This window comes from Macrobrachium nipponense, chromosome 3 (genome assembly GCF_015104395.2).
Source record: "Macrobrachium nipponense isolate FS-2020 chromosome 3, ASM1510439v2, whole genome shotgun sequence".
NCBI lineage: Eukaryota > Metazoa > Arthropoda > Malacostraca > Decapoda > Palaemonidae > Macrobrachium > Macrobrachium nipponense.
Genome location: NC_087202.1, coordinates 96126264 through 96147302, shown reverse-complemented (window position 1 = coordinate 96147302; position 21039 = coordinate 96126264). Strand labels below are relative to the sequence as shown.

The 21039-nt window shown below is 39.4% G+C and overlaps 1 long non-coding RNA gene across 1 annotated transcript in view; it reads right to left on the bottom strand.

The window, feature by feature from the left end:
- The window catches only part of LOC135222255 (uncharacterized), a 30834-nt gene extending 12592 nt beyond the window's left edge, over positions 1-18242 (bottom strand). Inside the window, exons 1-2 of the long non-coding RNA XR_010316248.1 lie at positions 18115-18242; positions 10096-10146 (exon numbers count right to left, since the gene is read on the bottom strand). This is a non-coding gene — a long non-coding RNA (uncharacterized LOC135222255). The remainder of the gene's footprint in view (positions 1-10095; positions 10147-18114) is intronic.
- Between the last annotated feature and the right edge of the window lie 2797 nt (positions 18243-21039).

The window sequence follows — 21039 nt, the reverse complement described above, 5'->3', positions numbered from 1 at the left end:
CTGCACTGTGTCCTCTGAAACCCACATATTTACTCATTGCTTGAATTTCACTAACCCTTTTTGCCGTAGCAAGAGCAGTTAGGAAAATCGCCTCTCTTGTAGTGTCTTTCAACGAGGCAGCATGCAGAGGTTCAAACGGAGCCGACATCAAGAACCTTAGAACTACGTCAAGGTTCCATGATGGGACCTTCGGTTGCGGTACTTTAGTTGTTTCAAACGATCTCAAAAGATCGTGAAGGTCTTTATCATTTGTCAGGTCTAACCCTCTGTGACGGAAGACAGCTGACAGCATACTCTTATATCCTTTTATTGTTGGCACTGCAAGTCTGTCCACATTTCTCAAATGCAGGAGAAACTCAGCGATTTGGTTCACAGAGGTCGTGGAGGAGGAAATACCTTTCTTCCTACACCACCTCCTGAAGACAGCCCACTTCGATTGATAAACCGCTCGAGAGGAAGCTCTTCTAGCATTGGCAATAGCCTCTGCCACTGGTCTTGAAAAACCTCTCGCTCTGGCCAACTTCTTGATAGTCTGAATGCAGTCAGACTCAGAGCGGAGAGGTTTCCGTGGTACCTCTCGAAGTGGGGCTGTTTGAGAAGATCTACTCTCTCTGGCAGGGTTCTTGGGAAGTCTACCAGAAGAGACATGACCTCCGTGAACCAATCGCTTGAGGGCCAAAAGGGGGCGATCAGAGTCATTCTTGCTCCTGGCGACGCCACAAACTTCCTTATTACCTCTCCTAAGAGTTTGAACGGGAGAAAGGCGTAAACGTCCATCCCCGTCCAGTCCCATAGGATGGCATCTATCGCTATTGCTTCCGGGTCGAGAACTGGAGAGCAATAAATCGGAAGCCTCTTCGTTTTCGAGGTTGCAAAGAGGTCGACTAGCGGTCGTCCCCACAACTTCCATAGTTCTTGGCAAACCTCTAGATGGAGGGTCCATTCTGCTTCGAGCTTTCGCCCATAGAAGGATGTCTCTCGCTACCATGAACAGTGATCGAGTGTGTGTCCCCCCCTGCTTTTTGATGTAAGCCGTAGTGTTGTCCGAGTTGATCTGGACAACTCGGCTCACCAATCGTTCTTCGAAGAATTGAAGAGCCAACCGAATGGCCTCCAACTCTTTTAAGTTTATGTGCCAGGACCTCTGTTCCCCTCTCCAGAGGCCTGACACTTCCTCCTTGCCTAGTGTTGCTCCCCAGCCCACCATGGAGGCGTCTGAGAACAACACTAGGTCGGGGCTCAAAAGGTTGAGGGACAGTCCTTCCGAAAGTTTGATTGGATCTTGCCACCACTTTAGTTGATCCTTGACCGCTTGTGAGATCACCAAAGTCGAGTCTAGGTTCTGTTTGTCCTTTCAGTTTTCTGCCAGAAAAAACTGGAGTGGCCTGAGGTGCAACCTCCCCAGGGAAACAAACTTCTCCAGCGAAGAAATGGTTCCCAGCAGACTCATCCATTCCTTCGCCGAGCATGTTTCTTTCCCTAAGAAAGCTGACACTTTCTCTAAGCATTTCTGCTGACGTTCCTTTGATGGAAAAGCTTGAAAAGCCGCTGAATCCATCTGAATCCCCAGATACACGATGGACTGCGTGGAGATCAGATGGGACTTCTCGTAATTGACTATTAGGCCCAGGGCCTTCGTCAGCTGCAATGTCGTTTGAAGGTCCTCCAGGCACCTTGACTTCGAAGACAACCTGATTAGCCAGTCGTCCAGGTAGAGCGAGACTCTTATCTTCGATAGGTGAAGCCATTTTGCTACATTCCGCATGAGGAAAGTGAAAACCATCGGTGCCGTACTCAGACCAAAGCAAAGAGCCCTGAACTAGAAGACCTGCCCTTTTAAGACGAACCTCAGGAACTTCCTTGATTGAGGATGAATCGGGACGTGGAAATAAGCGTCTTGGAGGTCCAATGACACCATCCAATCTCCTGGTCTCAAAGCCCCTAACACAGACTGAGACGTTTCCATCCTGAACTTTTCCTTCCTCACAAAAAGGTTCAGTCTACTGACGTCTAGGACACGTCTCCATCCCCCAGACTGCTTCGGAACCAGGAATAACCTGTTGTAGAAGCCTGGGGAATCTAACATTAGGACTTCTTCTACGGCTTTCTTTTCTAACATTTGGTCTAGAAGGTCGAGCAAGATCTGTTGCTTCTCTGGCTGGTATGCGGGCGACATGTCTATCGGCTTCGTGCTCAAAGGAGGAGCAGAGAGGAAAGGGATCTTGTATTCTCTCTCGATCACATCTAGGGACCAGGTGTCTGACCCTATCATCCTCCATGCCTGAGCAAACAAGGTGAGTCTCGCACCGACAGGTGCCTGAAGGGCAGAAACGTCAATTTTTTCCTTTCTTAATTGAAGAGGCCTTGCCTCTAAAGGACCCCCTTCCTCTCAAAAAACCTCTAGAGGAAGGTGCTCCACGAAAGGGCTTAAATTTCTTCTTGGGGGCTTGCGCGGTTGAAGTAGAAGCCTGGGGAGTAGGGCGTCTGGAAGACTGAGTCAAGAGGTCCTGCGTTGCTTTCTCCTGCAAATTAACCGACATATCCTAAATCATGGACTGCGGGAACAGATGTGTAGAGAAGGGGGCGAACAACAATTCTGCCTTCTGCGCAGGAGAAACCGCTTTCGCCGCAAAACTGCAAGTAGAGAAGCTCTCTTTTTCAGCAGTCCAGTAGCAAAATGAGTATGCTAATTCATCAGAGCCATCCCTTACTGCTCTATCCATGCAAGCCAGCACACTTGAAAGTTCTTCCAAAGAAATAGAGTCTTGACTTCTAGATTGTAAATCCAAGGCCCCCAAGCACCAATCCAAGAAGTTAAACACTTCCAGCGTCTTAAATATTCCTTTGAGATGATGATCTGTTTCTGACATCGTCCAAGAAACCTTCGCTGATGATAGATAAGACTTCCTCGGAGTGTCCACTAAATTTGCGAAATCGCCTTGAGAAGAAGACGGCGCTTTCAATCCCGCTTCTTCTCCCGTTTTGTACCAGATCCCCGCTCTCCCGCTCAGTCTAGATGGGGGAAGAGCAAAAGAAGTCTTTCCTTTAGCCTTCCTTGAGTCCATCCAATCCTGAATTCTCTTAAACGCTCTCTTCGCAGAGAGCGAAGTGGCCATTTTAACGAAGCCAGGCGCCTTCCTGGCCTTCGATGAGGCTAATTGTGAAGGGGGAGAGCAAGGAACCAGCGCTTGAAAATTATCTGGGAACAAGTTCTTAAGAAGGTTCGTTAACGTCTTATAATCTGAAGCCGCTGACGTTGTCGGCTCCTCATCATCCGTAGGGCACGAATCACCAGAAGAATCTCTCTCTCAAGTAGCAGTGTCCTTCAAAGATCGCGATGATAATAATCCTAGAGGTCCTGTTCGCAAGAGGGTGCGTCTTGTTGAAGAAGAATTCGAAGTAACCAATCGTTGTTTCCTTGTTATCTTCGACACTTTAATATCTTGAGCTTGCGAAATATCTTGACGCTTCGGACTCGAACGTCCTTCCCAGGCATCCTTCCCAGGCGTCCTCCCGAGCGTCCTGGCGAGCGTCCCAATGTGCAAGACGCCGCACATCCTGAGAAGCGTCTGCTCGTGCGTCCTGGCGAGCGCTCCGCTGCATAAGACGCCGAGCGTCATAAGAAGCGTCTTCCCGAACGTCCTGAAGAGAACTCTGATGCACAGAACGTTGAACACTATCTGACGCTCCTTTAAAAGCGTCTTGATTATTGTCATGCAAAACAGAACGAACAACAGAACCGTGAACTTCTGTCGTGGATTTCTGAGCGTTCTCGGCCTTTTGACAAAGACGCCGGCCACCTGTGCGGCAACTCACGTCTCCGTCAAATTCGTCTCTCCTAGACGCCCTTTCATGAGGAACGCATTCACGTTCTCGAATGAGTCGGCTACTAGGAGGAGACTCAAAGGCCGAAAAACGAGGAGAAGGAGCCGGGGACTGCCTAGTCCTCTTAACAGGCAGCCACCGATCCTTCCTCCGATGACTAGGTTCTGCCTCTTTCTTCGCAAAATAGGAAGCCAACTGCTTTTGTATTTCTAAAAGCATTTCCCTTGATGGAGAAAATTCTCGATCAGGAGAAGGACTAATCCTGTGAGAGGAAGATGGGCGAGGGGATGCCCTTTCCTTCAACTCAGGAACAAATTTAGAGCGACTTGGACGCTCGAAAGAGTCCTCCCCTGATGAAGTCTTGTTCCTTTTCTGCGGTGGAAAAGCTTCAAAATATTCAGGTGAAGAATCCAAATACTGATCAGAAGGACGTGAAGCGTCCTCTTCTCTGAAACCTCTCTTAAGAGGGCGACAAGGACGACGGCCGCCTGTGCGGCACCTTGCAGCCCTGCCGCTCTCCCCATGAGAGGTCCTCCGAGAGTCCCAACCCCGGTGAGGAGAGGAAGCCTCGGAGGATGAGAAGCACTCTTTAAGGACCCGTGCCCGTGCACAAACCCTGGCAGTCTGAGATTCATCCTCAGATTCTGCCGAAGGGATGTCAGACCGGTTATTAGATCCCGTAACCCTCCTTCGGCTTTCGGCTTGCCCTCTCCCTAAGGCCTGGGAGTCCGGCAGGGGCCTAGGCCTGGAGGCATTATGGGACTATCATTGCACTTAGTCACATTTGATTGTAGAGCAAGCACTTTTGATTCCAGGGCGCGAATCGACTCCATAATCGTAGATAATACATTTCCTTCCGTAGACACTTCCTGATTGTCCGGTGGCAATACAACAGGATTAGGTTGGATTAAATCTACAGGAGGATTTAATGGAGATACAATCCTACCCTGACTTCTAGTCACAGAAGCACTTCTAGAGGAAGACCTCCTGATTCTATCACGCTCAAGCTTACTCACATAAGAATCATATGCCTTCCACTCAACCTCAGTCAATTGCTCACACTCAATGCATCTATCATTCAACATACATACATGACCTCGACATTTCGAGCACACCGAATGAGGGTCTACCGAAGCTTTCGGTAACCTCACCTTACTTTCCTGCACCTCACACACCCTGAAGCTAGCAGAAGCCAAAATCCAAATCAAATCCACTATCGCGTATGCCAAGCCAACAAGCCAAATCAAAACCAAAAGTCAATCAGAATACTCAAGTTAGCACAAGAAGTTTCAAAATCCTAGGCGGAGGTTTGTAAACAGTTGTTTACCGACCGGCGACAGAGAAAAATCTGAATAGAAAATGGGAATGGTTCCTGATATCCACCTCCCAGCGGCGGGAACGGGTACTAACCACCTGGCCGCCCACTGCGTGTGCCGGGAGTTTTGAAATTCTGTCGGACGTCGGAGAATACAGCTATATATATATCTGACAGGTAAGTTTCATGAACAAAATTATCATTAATATCCGCAAGATTTTTTGAAAAACTTAAATCCATCGAGACTGCCAGTGCACAAAATAACGTTGAAGAAGTACTGCCCGGTAGTGTTGCTTCGGAATTTCGATCCTGCCAATGGATATTGCAACGGAACAAGGTACACCGTTATGGAGCTAAACTCCCACGTCATGAAAGCAGTGATAGCAATGGGCCCTCACACCGGCAAACGTCTGTTCATCCCCCGGATTTCTGTGAAAAAGTCGCGAATATTTCAGCTCGGACACAATAGAAGATGAAAATTATCATCAATATCCTCAAGATTTTTTGAATAACTTAAATCCATCGGGACTGCCAATGCACAAAATAACGTTGAAGAAGTACTGCCCGGTAATGTTGCTTCGGAATTTTGATCCTGCCAATGGACATTGCAACGGAACGAGGTACACCGTTATGGAGCTAAACTCCCACGTCATCAAAGCAGAAGTACTGCCCAGTAATGCTGCTTCGGAATTTCGATCCTGCCAATGGACATTGCAACGGAACGAGGTACACCGTTATGGAGCTAAACTCCCACGTCATCAAAGCAGTGATAGCAACAGGCTCTCACACCGGCAAACGTCTGTTCATCCCCCAGATTCCTCTGATGCCTTCGGGCAACCAGTTTCCATTCCAGTTACGGCGCAGGCAGTTTCCCATCATCCTGTCCTTCTCATTCACTGCAAACAAGTCGCAGGGCCAGACTTTGGAGCGTGTTGGTGTGTTTCTACCGTCACTCATGTTCACACATGGCCAACTGTATGTGGCGATGAGCAGAGCAACTGACTCTCCCAACTTGAAATTAAGTTGTGGACAAACTGATAATATTGTGTACAAAGAGGTTCTGTAGTAGGTATGTATAAAAATCGCGCTTATTTTAATATTGCTGAACAAATAGTACATATAAATTTTTAACTTCTGCACCTGTATTTTATCACCCATCGTAGATGGGTAAGTTTGCTAATAATAATAAAAATAATAATAATAATAATAATAATAATAATAATAATAAGACTAGCAGAGGTTAATATCAGGAGAGGGATCTTCCAGGGAGACTCACTGTCTCCACTACGCTTCGTAGTAGCCATGATTCCCATGACAAAAGTACTACAGAAGATGGATGCCGGGTACCAACTGAAGAAGAAAGGCAACAGAATCAACCATCTGATGTTCATGGACGACATCAAGCTGTATGGTAAGAGCATCAAGGAAATAGATACCCTAATCCAGACTGTAAGGATTGTATCTGGGGACATCAGGATGGAGTCTGGAATAGAAAAATGCGCCTTAGTCAACATACAAAAAGGAAAAGTAACGAGAACTGAAGGGATAAAGCTACCAGATGGGAGCAACATCAAACACATAGATGAGACACGATACAAATACCTGGGAATAATGGAAGGAGGGGATATAAAACACCAAGAGATGAAGGACACGATCAGGAAAGAATATATGCAGGAAAGAATATATGCAGAGACTCAAGGCGATACTCAAGTCAAAACTCAACGGTGGAAATATGATAAAAGCCATAAACTCATGGGCAGTGCCAGTAATCAGATACAGCGCAGGAATAGTGGAATGGACGAAGGCAGAACTCCACAGCATAGATCAGAAAACCAGGAAACATATGACAATACACAAAGCACTACACCCAAGAGCAAATACGGACAGACTAAACATAACACGAAAGGAAGGAGGGAGAGGACTACTAAGTATAGAGGACTGCGTCAACATCGAGAACAGAGCACTGGGGCAATATCTGAAAACCAGTGAAGACTAGTGGCTAAAGGGTGCATGGGAAGAAGGACTAATAAAAGTAGACGAAGACCCAGAAATATACAGAGACAGGAGAATGACTGACAGAACAGAGGACTGGCACAACAAACCAATGCACGGACAATACATGAAACAGACTAAAGAACTAGCCAGCGACGATACATGGCAATGGCTACAGAGGGGAGAGCTAAAGAAGGAAACTGAAGGAATGATAACAGCGGCACAAGATCAGGCCCTAAGAGCCAGATATGTTCAAAGAACGATAGACGGAAATAACATCTCTCCCATATGTAGGAAGTGCAATACGAAAAATGAAACCATAAACCACATAGCAAGCGAATGCCCGGCACTTGCACAGAACCAGTACAAAAAGAGGCATGATTCAGTGGCAAAAGCCCTCCACTGGAGCCTGTGCAAAAAACATCAGCTACCTTGCAGTAATAAGTGGTACGAGCACCAACCTGAGGGAGTGGTAGAAAACGATCAAGCAAAGATCCTCTTGGACTATGGTATCAGAACGGATAGGGTGATACGTGCAAACAGACCAGACGTGACGTTGATTGACAAAGTCAAGAAGAAAGTATCACTCATTGATGTCGCAATACCATGGGACACCAGAGTTGAAGAGAAAGAGGGGGAAAAAATGGATAAGTATCAAGATCTGAAAATAGAAATAAGAAGGATATGGGATATGCCAGTGGAAATCGTACCCATAATCATAGGAGCACTAGGCACGATCCCAAGATCCCTGAAAAGGAATCTAGAAAAACTAGACGCTGAAGTAGCTCCAGGACTCATGCAGAAGAGTGTGATCCTAGAAACGGCACACATAGTAAGAAAAGTGATGGACTCCTAAGGAGGCAGGATGCAACCCGGAACCCCACACTCCAAATACCACCCAGTCGAATTGGAGGACTGTGATAGAGCACAAAAAAAAAAAAAAAAAAAAAAAAAATAAATAAATAAATAAATAAATAAATAATAATAATAATAATAATAATAATAATAATAATAATAATAATAATAATAATAATAATAATAATATAATAATAATAGTGTTCGCATTCTCATCATAACATCATACAACATATCATTTCGTCCTATCAACATCTAAATATTTTCTGCATCTAGACAGAAACGTACGCATTATCACTTCGAGTATCATTTACTGTAATAACGAGAACGATGATAATGATTATGATACGGTATGGAATCGATAATGGGAACAATTGCTGTCTTAAAAAAATCAATGGCTGAGATGAAACACGTGAAACTTGGTTGTGTAAAACTTGAATTATTTTTACAATCCAACCGTCCTCTCAAATAGACTTTACGATATATATTGCTGTAAAACTTAAATTTTTGGCATTGATTAATTCATTCGTGTCATTTGGCGTCGCAATGAATATAATTACCATCAATCTTGGCATAACATTTAATTTTCTATTGAGAGTCCAGTATAAAGGTAAATGTGGCTTAAAAAATTATTGAACATTTGATGAATGATCACACTGATCTTTATCTTTTTAACATTATTAATAATGTTAGCCATTGGTAGCTTTACAATCAAATACACATTCTTAGCGGACTCCTAAGTTTCTTGAATCAATCACACTTCATTCCCCCAATTTAAAGCCATCCCTTTAACGAGATTTAACAGTGCGAATTTTAATTTTGCTAGATTAAAAAATTATTTATTCGCGCCCTAATGTCTACACCCTCTTTGACGAATTAAATCACAATTTAGCTTTATGTGACATCTCTAAAGCGACAAAACGTTTGATTATTCTCTATTTCTATTGATCGATTGAGAGTGTACCAATATTCGACTTTCACGGCAACAAATGGTTTTCTAGTGAGGGTTTTCAGTGATGTTTTCCTTCTGGTTAAGTTCTTAATTACCCCATTAGTGCATTGATAAACACTAGGCCTATAAAAAATACTTAACAGCCTTCATTCATCTTTGTGAGACAAACTAAACTCGAATTTGTTTTGGAAAATAAAAACAACGGACAACACATGTTTTAAACAACGTATACTGTTTAGGAACAGAGAACTTTTGACTATCTCAAGAATGCCCAGAAGTTGCAAGACACGAATAACAGAAAATGGAAGCATGGAAGTATTACGCGTTTTTAAGGGGGTCTCGTCTAAATTATACTTAGAAAATCTATATTGAGTCGTGAATTTGGTAATCATAGAGGTTCAATCATCAAAAAAATGTTGGTAAAAGTCATAGGAGATACCGCAACTGAGAACCGAAAGGAGAGGCAACCTGCTTGCTCTTAAGTAGGAGGAGCCTACTCAAAATAGTAAAGAAAAAATTAATGGTAAACTGCCAAACTCCGCAACTAGGTAGTAGGGCAGAAATAACTCGAGAATGAACTCGAGAGTGCAAACATCAATGGTGTCCTAAAACCTCACCTCTCACTTTTCTCACTCATTATTCAGATATTTTCACAATTTGGACATACTTAAGCTATACTGCTAAAGAACTATAAAAAAAAAAAAAGTTCCGAATTCGCCCGTATACTGGATTCAGTGTAGCGTTTACTAAGGAGGGCCCGAGCCTAAAGTAAAATTGTTCAAAGCTTATCGTTTAGAGGAAACCAGTTCCAAGTAGTTAACTAAGCATTTTGCTGCACAACTTGAAAACTTCAGTGACTACTCAGTCCGACTGATAGCAGAAATGTACCGAAATATTTTAATATTAAAATCTTTAAGTATAGCAATGTAAAACATGTTGACTAGAGCGAAATTTTTCCAACAGATTATAGAGATATGTGAAACAGTAATGAGTAAACATTTAAAAAAATAAAATCCTAGACACCAAATGGCAAACTATTATGAAAAGAATGGCAAAATCCTACTCGGATTCCTAAAACAGTATTTAAACTCAACCAGGAAAAACCAAGAGACATTAAATCGTGGACGGTGACAGAATAAATGTTCTTTGTACTTACTTTCTAACAATCCAAAAAGATGGAACACAAACACAGCTTGTAGCCATCCTCCTGAAAGAGAGAGAACGAATATTAAGACATGTGTACTGAAGATCCTTAGAAGAAGATATTACGATAGATTATTTAGCAGTTGGTGTATTTGAAAGGAAAATCAGTACAATTTTAAAGATTCAAGGTTAGTCATTAATTTACAGACAACCTGACAAGCCAAAGAAAAAATATTAAAAATCATAAATAATTCACTGTGAAGGTGCTATGCCTAATGCCCACGTAACTGCTGCGACATTATAGGGCTAGGGTACTTTATTTTTTCAAATAAACTAAAGGATATTGAAGCTTTATTAGCTTTTGAGCGAAATATCATTAGTTATTTATTGATATTTATTTTCATTCGTTAGCAAAAAGTATGAAATAATATCAAGTCCTTCATTTTCACGTTATTTTTGTCTTCGCATAAATATTGTGTTTTCTTCTTGCCAAAAGCTGTTTAGGTTTGCTCCATCATTCACTTACTAGTTACTACTATTATTTAAGATATGGTCTAGTAAAAAATTGTGTTCAAGAATATAGCTGATGAGTAATATGTGGAAAATACACAAGATGTCATAAGACAAAGAGCTGAACTACTACTGTTGAAATGATGAGCCGTGGAAGTTGTCAGAGACAAATATCAAACATGGTCAATGCAGTGAACTCAAAAGAATGTAATGCTTTAGATTATGATAAGATGAAGAGGATTGCTGCTTACACGGATTATGGCTATACTTGCTAAAGAAAATTTAAAATGTGGTTACGTGAATATCCAATATGTAGGAAATAAAAACACTACAGATTGGAGACTTAATAACTGAAAATTCATTTGATATTTTTCCATTGCTGAGACCTGGCTGAAAGACTATGAGAGTGCCAAGATAGCTGAAATGACCTTACACTTACGCATAGTTTCCTTTACGTTCCGAGGGAAGCCAGTATAACTCACTGCTTGACGTGATTGATAATCTGCAGCGAGTGTTCATATCTGAGATGATTTTAATCTCTGGATGGATGATCCACCAGTGAAGGCATCAAACTGTTAAATGATCTGCTTGTATCGCATCGTCTTGCAAATAATACAAATTGCTCTACTGAAATATTACTATTTTCTTTGTTACATGTCCCTTATTGTTGAGGAATGCATTGTTCGTTGAGCCTTTAGTTAACTAGATTTGTGAAACCGAGAGATTTGCTTGTAATAATTTAGTTGAAAACTTGAATGTTCTGAAAAGGACGCTCTTGGCGATGACAAAGCATCCTCCATTCACTCTTCTAGACGCAAAGTAGACAAGGGATGTGTATTTTGTGTCTTGTGGGTGACCGTATTGCCGGAATCATTAATGAAGCCTTAAGTAATTGTACCGTTGTTTAATCTAATGTGCTCGACATCAAAATTTGCTTTGTATTGGTATGCATCACGTCACGTAGTAACACTACATTCGAAGGATTGATCAAATTGGGATTTGTTATTTATAACTGAATTAACGTGACTTTTTGCGTCTTGATTGCCGCCCCGTTGTGTTAAAGAATTTGTCCTTTGTTCCTTGATTCAGTTCAGAAGTATCAGATTTAAATTAACTGTAGTAACCGAAGCCTACATTATTTCATTGTGAGGCGAGGGGCTGAGCATCTCGGTTGTATATCCTCGTCTGCAATTTTTGTGGTTTGCGATTTTTGCGATTCTTTTGTTTGCTTTGTGACTTCGTCGTCAGTAGATTTTTGTGAACCCAACTATAGCTTTAATTAACATAAAATAATTATAAATTTGCATACATTTTTCATATTAACGTACAGTGGTACCTCGAGATACGAAATTAATCCGTTCCGAGGCGGCCTTCGTATTATGAGTTTTTCGTATCTTGGAACACATCTTACATGTAAAATGGCTAATCCGTTCCAAGCCCTCCAAAAGCACCCCAGTAAATTATATTTCCAGGCCTAAAACACATGTTCTAGGGTTACAACGCCGATCCGACGGAAGAAATATGACTCCAAAAAGGCAAAATACTGTACATACTTGAGTAATATTCAACTGCATGTAATGTTCAACCCCATTTTTACTGCATATATTAGGACTTTAGCATATGTCCCTTAGCAATAAGCCTAGCCTATGTTAGCGTTGCTACTGTAGCCTAGTCTATGATTTTGACATCTAAACCTAAGAGCTAAAAGCTTAGAATATGAAAATAAAATGTATAAATAATCAGTATGTACTCATTTCAAATAATTATTAATTAATCATTAACTATAATACACAAACAAACAAAAAACAAACCTTCCAATCGATTGTTTACATTCAGCTCTTACCCGACTTACGAGTATCGAACGAGCGCCAAGCAATCATTTTTCCTAGCTCACAGTAAGCCATAAATTGTCATTAGTATCTCTCTTCAACTAATGAAACTACCAAACAGTATAATAACCATTCATTTCTATTCTTTATTCTATCTTTACCTAATGGAGATACCGAGTTACTGACAGCTATAATGAAACATACGTATACGTAACGTAATAATAAAACAGAAGAAGAATTCTAAAAAATACGTATTTCTTGGCAGTCTGATTTATTTTATAGTTTATGATATCTAATTCACAATTTTTTTTATTAAATGTATTGCATGTACTAATTTCAAATAATTATTAAGTAACCATTAACTATAATAAACAAACAAAAAAAAAAAAAGCTTCCAAACGTCTGTTTACATCCACACTTACGAGTATCGAACGATCGACAAGCAATCACTTTACACAGTAAGCCATAAATTTTGATTATCTCTCTTCACTACTGACACTACCAAACAGTAAATAAAACCATTCATTTCTATTCTTTATTCTATCTTTACCTAATATTTTTTTTTATTAAATGTATTGCATGAATAAGTTTTTCAATTTGTAGCATCCTTTTACCAATAGAATACTTAAAGCACAAGGGGTAGATGCTGACCAATAGGAGAGCAGGACCTTATGGGGTGACTAGCATCAGGAACCAATGGGAGAGCAGGAGGATGGTGGCGAGTTTACTCAGTTGGCGGCGTGGGAGTTTTAAAATTGTTCTCGGTGGTCCGGGCGAATCTCGGGACTTTACAGCAACAACCTTTCGTATCTTGAAAACTTTTCATTTGTAGAGCAGTAGAATTTTTCGCATTGGCTTTCGTATCTCGAGTTTTTCGTAAGTAGAGCCTTTCGTATCTCGAGGTACTACTGTAATTCTAAATAGCTTGGGCATGATCGTTTTGTTGCAGTTTAATTTTATAGTAAAATTAGAAAATGTACTCGTGTTTTGGTGTAACTGCTCCCGGTAGTTCTGGTTCGAAGCCATAGCGGACTTCATAATCTCGCCCAGAACAACAGACACGAACCTAATATAAAAAAAGTCGAGGGCATTTTCGACAATCACAGTTCCAACAGTTCGATTATACTAACTACCAATGCTGTAAGTGAAGACTTTAAAGTCTCATGACGGAATTAGTATGAGTAATTCTACCTTCAGGGTTTCTGTAATCTCCTTATTACACCATAGGTCCTCTGCTTAGATTAGATAAAATGAAAAAGGAGCGTCTAACTCTGCCTTAACCATATCCATACTTCAGCCTCTCAAAAGTAATTCCCCAGTTACATAAACAAAGTGAAATTTCATCGGAATTCTATCTATTCCTCTAACATTCGAGGTATTCATGCAAGATCTCCACCACAGAGCATGCCAGCCACTCAGGCTCAACTTGAAATGAATGACCAAGATGCAAAAAGCCCAATTAGTGAACACCACTCGAACGTAAGCAGTTAAGTACAAAATATCCACCAGAGAGAAAATAGTCCATCAAACTTTTGAGAAGTGTGGTTTACTCGAATGTTTGCGGAAGATGGAATTCCAGTTACTTCCAATCCAATTCCATAAAGTTCGGTTTATCAGGGAATTCTGTCTCATACGGTACATACAGGTACCCTTGCAAGATCTCCACAGCGCATACAAATCGCTCAAAAGCACCACAATCAAAGTTTGGTGGGAGTGAATGCGCATCAACTTTATAACTGCTGTTTCATGTAGTACTTTGTTCGTTCAAATATGTGTAATAATCGTGAGCCCCAAAGTTACCAGCAAAAACTGCAATGCGGCAGCCATGATAAAGGATTGCCCATATAACCATTTTCTCAAAAGAATTTTCCATTAATACATATGATTATGTCACATACGTGGTATATAAGGATTTGGCCATTTGTGTTACGATTTTTAAGAGTAGATCAACCATAGCAATTTTCATTTGATCATTACGAAATTTTCAAAATATCTAAATTCGACGAAGCCGTTAATAAAAAGATCAACATCTCATCTATCTTATCTTTTGACTAATAATAAATAAAAATTGTTATAATTTCTTGACGTTTCCTCAAAATTTATATTTTGATGAATCAAAGTTCCGCAGAGGCAAAAAGTGAAATTCAATTAAACTTTAAATTTACTTAATGTAATTACTGAAGCAAAGAAATCGGCAAAGAAAAAATTTTTGAGCTGCAACTTTTTTTTTTTTACGATTTCAAAAATTTCTTTGCATAACACAAGCCTAGGGGTCGATTATTCCTTACCTATGTAGTTTTTAGGTGATGTCAAAATTTTAGCAAATCCTTTCAACCACTCACCGCCGGTAATCCTACCGTTTAGGGGTCTAAATTACGAAAACTAAAGATAAGCACCTAGATTTACCAAATATTTATTAAATCATGGAAAACAATGAAAAAAGTGGAAAACAATGAAAAAGTGGCCAGTTTATCTGCTTACAGGAGTGGAAACTGTATAAAAAAAGAAAGAAAGAAAGAAAGAAAGGAATAAAGCTCTGCACCTCACTGAATTGTGGTTTCCCCACAATGGACGATGTACTCCGAGACAAGAATAAAATGAATTCATGTCCATTAGTTTTGAGACTGGCAGTATTTCGTTTATAGGTTTTGATGTTATAGTTCAAAGGGGGGGGGGGGGCGGCTAATAGTGTATTTCATGTAGTGCTTGGTTCGAATGGGAATATATCCTTCCGGCGAAAGTGGCTTAATAGTTGTGGGACTCCTAGTTAATTACGATCTAAAAAAAAAAAAAAAAAAAAAAAGTCTTTCAACATCTTTCAACTCCAGTTCAGATTCTTACTGTTACCAAATTAACATCGGCCTTCGGTCGACAACCTGGTTTCTGGTTGAGAGAAATACAAAATGATGAAAATAGTTTATTCTAATAATACAATTATGAAATCAACTGTGTACGTATATTTATCCATTTGAACGGCGTGATCAATGGGAAATGCCAGCTATTTAAAATATAACTACTTAATACCGTTGCTCAAATGGTGTGAACCTAATGCTAGAATTTTTTTTATGTTATACTATATAAAATCCTACGACTACCGCAAGTTGATTATACTATTATTGTGCTGATTACAAGGAAACATATAGGTCTCCTCTCTCATTTCGTCCTTTGTAAACGAAAGTTAGAAATCTTTCCAAATTTTTAACTAGAGGTAATCACCGAATCAGAGTAATTCTTCCAACGGGAACCAAAAAAACTAGACCCTTTCCCCAAGTGACCAAGTAGTGTCATATCCTAATCGGTGGTCGTGGCGCCAGCTTTATCTGGCGAGGTAAGATTTCCATCTGTTCATTTTTCAAACAGAGCACAATGTTCCTGTTCAAGTGAGTATCACCTGTGGTATGAATTAGAAAGTTTGAGTCCATGAATAAGCGCTTTCTGCTTTCTGGTCTGGCCTGCATTTGAGTGGGAGACCAATTATATATGGGAGTTGTGACTGGAAGATCAGGTCTGCATTCGAATGGAAGACAACTTATAAATGCGAGTTACTTAAGGGGAGTTATGACTGGAATTTCAGGTCTGCGTTTGAATGAAGATCACTTATAAATGCGAGTTACTTAAGGGAAGTTATGACTGAAAGATCTGGTCTGCATTCGAATGGAAGAGAACTTATAAATGCGAGTTACTTAAGGGGAGTTGTGACTGGAAGATCTGGTCGGCAGTTGAATGGAAAACCACTTACACTCGTAAATGCGAGTTACTTAAGGGCCCATCCACCGAGGCCAACAGAATTTTCTGTTGGCCTTGCCATCCACACGGTCGACCTTTGCTGGGCATACTTTACTCGGTGTGACGTCAGAAGCACAGATAAAGCGTGGATAAGGTCTGACTTTCCCTGCTTCGGAAGACACATCAAACACAGATCGTCGAGCAAAGCTCGACCGTGTGGACGGGGCTCAATAAGGGAAGTTGCGACTGGAAGAATCTACTACACTTTCCAACGCATAAAAAACAGCGATCTATTTTAGCCTTATATGGACAGTTTTATTACTCATCAGTGATTCAACAGGCGACCGGACAAACGCCAGTGTCATATGCAACCTATAATAAATGTGTCTTTATCTAGTCAGAAACCTAACGGGGGTTGCTGGGAGGGGGGAGGGTTTTATTTTTATGGAAGGGTGTTTTAGGCGTGTGTACATTTAACTGACTGGGGAGGTGAAGGCATGAGGAGAGGTGGAGGGGAGGGAGGAGGAAGAGTGAGGGATTGGTGAGGGGGAGAGGTTGAGGATGAGAGGGAGGAATGGGATGGATGAAGGGGAGGGGGAGGGAGGGGGGGGAGAAGGACAGGAAGAGGGTTGCAAATATCGATATGTTGTATAACGTCTCGCCCATGAAATACGAGATAAAACATTATATACATGTATATACATATATACATACACACACACGCACACACAAAAAATATATATATATATCATTAATAATTATTATCAAATTGGAAATTGTCAAATATACTGCTACAGACTAAAATATAACTTGTGGATAAACTAAAAATGTTGAACATTCCGCAAACTGAAAATATGGTTTTAAGGAGAAGTGAAGTGTGTGGTAACCAGTTTTTTGGGAGGCACATTGCCAACATCAGTCGCTTGGGAGTCAAATACTAAAAACTATAGATGTGAAAACCCAAACTTGACACTGAAATTACCAACTCCTGATTGAAATAACATGGAGGTGGCAAGATTAGGGAGGTGAATGAAGTTTAACTTTCGAAGATCTACATTTCATTTTCAATGGCCTTTCCCTGCGAGGAGTAAAAACAATTGCAAGGCAAACTTTAACTATCTTCCAAATCCGATGCACCCTTTTCATGTATTCGTGAGCCTTAGCCTATGTTGGTAACCATACAAGAACTCTCTCTGGTTACTCTATTGATAGGTAATTCTAGGTAATAACTCCGCTCAAATTGCAAGGAACGGCCCAACGAATACAACAGTCACTAAGGATTGGGGTGTCAAATGTATTTCGCAGTGTTTAGTACTAGCCCCTGTAGGTTAATCACAGTTGACCCCCCCAAAATAATAGTCTTAATAAGCAACCGAAATACTATAGGAAACTGTAATTTCCTAAGAAATACCGACGCGGCGGAGTTATTACCCAGATCTACCAAAATAAATCGTGCCCAAGTCAAATCATAATGAATAAAGCTTTAACTACTCCAGGAACCATCACTCAGGAAATGCATGAATAGGGAATTCCACTGATCAGGCGCATTGTTTAGTACCGGCTCCTCAGCGATGAACGCAAAAACACCAACTAAAGACGGTACATTCTCAAATTATCTCTGTAAATTTGCTCAGATTATCTCGTTAAATACCTCAAATTATCTCACCAGGCTTCCATTATATACAACCTTTTCTGCACTGTTCAGACAAAATTCTTTGGTATCTCTGTATGTGGAGTTCTGTTAAGGAATCACTCATGAATCCCAGCACTTTCCAGACGGATACGATACCTTTGGGATTTCCGAACAAAAACCTGTGAAGTTGACATAATACTAGTGTAGCGGTAACGATGACATTAAGACTAATAAAACCCAGACCAATTAACAAGGAATACCCAAACCATCCGTAGACTATCAATCGGTTACAAATATCGCCCAAGAATATGAGGAAAAAAAAAAAAGCTCCTACCCAAATCCTTTCTTCATTTCTGCAAGTACTTGTTTACACGAACACTTCCTAGTCTTGAACTACACTGTCACGGTGTCACCTATAGGACCTCTGTCAGTGAACTGACAAAACAGAACCTTCCACTATACACAATTTTCTACAGCTGTCTTTCATTGGCTGATAAGTCTTGTTTTGCCTTGGGAATCTTTGTAAGCGATTCGATCATTGGTTAGTAGCGTAAGGTCTATTTTCCTGATGGTATTTTTCCAGCGATCTGCAAATTGATAAATGTGTCCATATCACTAAGAGAACTGTCAAATGAAGACTGCTCCAATTTTCTGCCATTTCTGCTGTCTCATACCTTAAAAGCAACTGTCAATACGGAGTTTGTTTTCTTCCATTGAACATAAGCATCAGATTCGTATGAAGTAAGCAGGAAAACTAAATTGGACACTGATAGACAAGCATTAAAATACTTCTTTGTATGTTGTCTGGAGAAGTGTCTTAATTCACAAATTCTCGTATAAAAATCGTAAAATATCGGGCTTTGTCTGTATTAATTTCTTTTTAATTGATTTTATGCATGAGGAAAATATATGCTCTTCCTTTAATAATAAAACTTTTTTTCTACCTAAGATTTTTTCCTGTAAAGTAGCGGGGATCAAACAATTTTCGTGACCTTGTTCTTTTAATCATTACTCGTCTTGGTTCCATTCGCCATCAGAAGTCTTGCAAAGAACCTCCGCAATCGTTTTCTCTTTTCCCTGCTCCGGTCTCTAACCCTGACAATCTCATTGCAACGCACTTTGCATTCCCCACAGTCAGTATCTCATGGTTCAGGGAAAATGGAATAATATATACCCTCGCCCACTGTTAGAATGATGGGAACGGGTAGAATATGCTCTTGGTCTATGCCCTTGCTTGACCTGAGTAAATATGTTTTCTCATATAGGCCCCCATGGCCAGAAGGAACACTGTGATCCCACCTTCAAGAGGGGTTAGGACCTCTTTCTCCCCCGTGTACTCAGTCGATACTTGCCACGTCCAAGGAACACCCTGCTTACAGAAGTCTGAAAAGGACTTTGCTCAGCCTCTTGAAACAGACCCAAGGAACATCAGTGTGATCCAAAACTAGTAGAAAAACCTTATAGCGGAGCAGAATATGATTTTATACATTATAATGAGTAAAGTAACGAAAATGGCTTACTCCAAGGAGGTTAATATCCTGGAAGGACGAGTTTTCTCAGGACCAACTAGTCGTTCGAGATGGCCTATCACTCCTCAGTCCAAACATGGAATTTTATAAATGTTGTTGTTTTCCTTAGGGCTATTTTTATTTACATCCCTTTTAGTGTGCTACTATAAGAAAGAACGAGGTTGACATTAAAAGTTTTATATTATATATATATAGATATATATATATATATATATATATATATATATATATAGATATCTATATATATATATATTATATATATAGATATACCTATATATAATATTATATATATATATATATATATACTATATGTATACACTAATATAGCTTGATGATGAATAATAATCCCAAGACTAGGAAGAACATTCTTTAATATTACGAGCTTTCGAGGTTTAAAACCTCATCTTCAGGCAGAAAAAATGACAAGGATGAGAAATCACTAAAAATTACATTAAAATGAATTGTCTGATTAAAAGCTTCAGTAAAAACATAAATAAAACGAACATCACATACAAACTAAAAAATTAAAAATTACGAAAAAAAACTAAAACAAAGCGCAAATCATACAAAAACAGAAATAAAAGTAAAAATAATATGAAAGGTAAACAAATTACACTCAAAAATAAAATGGGTAACGACCCAATTTGTGTACCTACTATGAAACTATATGATAGCTAGTTGAATACCGGACGAGTTGTTGTTCAATTCCGGTTTCATTTTCTTAATAAACAGCGACTCTGAAATTAAAAAGGTCCAGTCTATTTGAGCAAAAAGACAGTACTCTAAAATCTAAAATATATATATATATATATATATATATATATATATATGAGTCATATTACATTACCGTGATTCATATAAATATATTGAGCTACAAATGTCCTTTAATATCTAATTCGCTCTACCTCGGAATAAATATATTTTCATATATGTTTAACCGAAGGGAAATTTTTTTTAGGCGATAATAGAATTGCCGGCCGACGGGCACGAACCATCTGATATCTTCAATTCCAGGACCAGCAGTGAAGCCTTAGCCCACCCCGCCACCGCAAGAGGATATAAATTTATGCAGCCTCCCTCCTCAAATACCTGTCGCACTCAGGTATTTGTAGTTTTGGAGACTGCTTCAAACCCCTTCGTCCTCGGTAGCGTTGTAGTGCTTTTGCCAGCACATAGCCATTATACAAGTCATATCACATTACCGTGATTCATATACATATATCGAGCTACAAATGTCCCTTAATATCTAATTCGCTCTACCTCGGAATTAATATATTTTCATATATGTTTGACCTATCGCCTAAAAAGTTCCCCTTCAGTTAAACATATATATATATAGTTAATATATATTATAGATATATATATTATATATATATATATATATATGTATATGTATTATATGTATATGTATATATATATGTATATGTATATGATACACATATATATATACTATATAGTATATATAATATATATATATATATATATTATATATATATATATATGTATATGTTATATATATATATGTATTATATATATATGTATATATATATGTATATGTATATGTACATATATATATATATATATATACGTATATATTATATAAATAGTATATATTATATATATATTATATGTATATATATAGGATATATATGTAGATATATATATAAATAAATATATATATATATATATATATATATATATATATAATTATAAATATATATATATATATA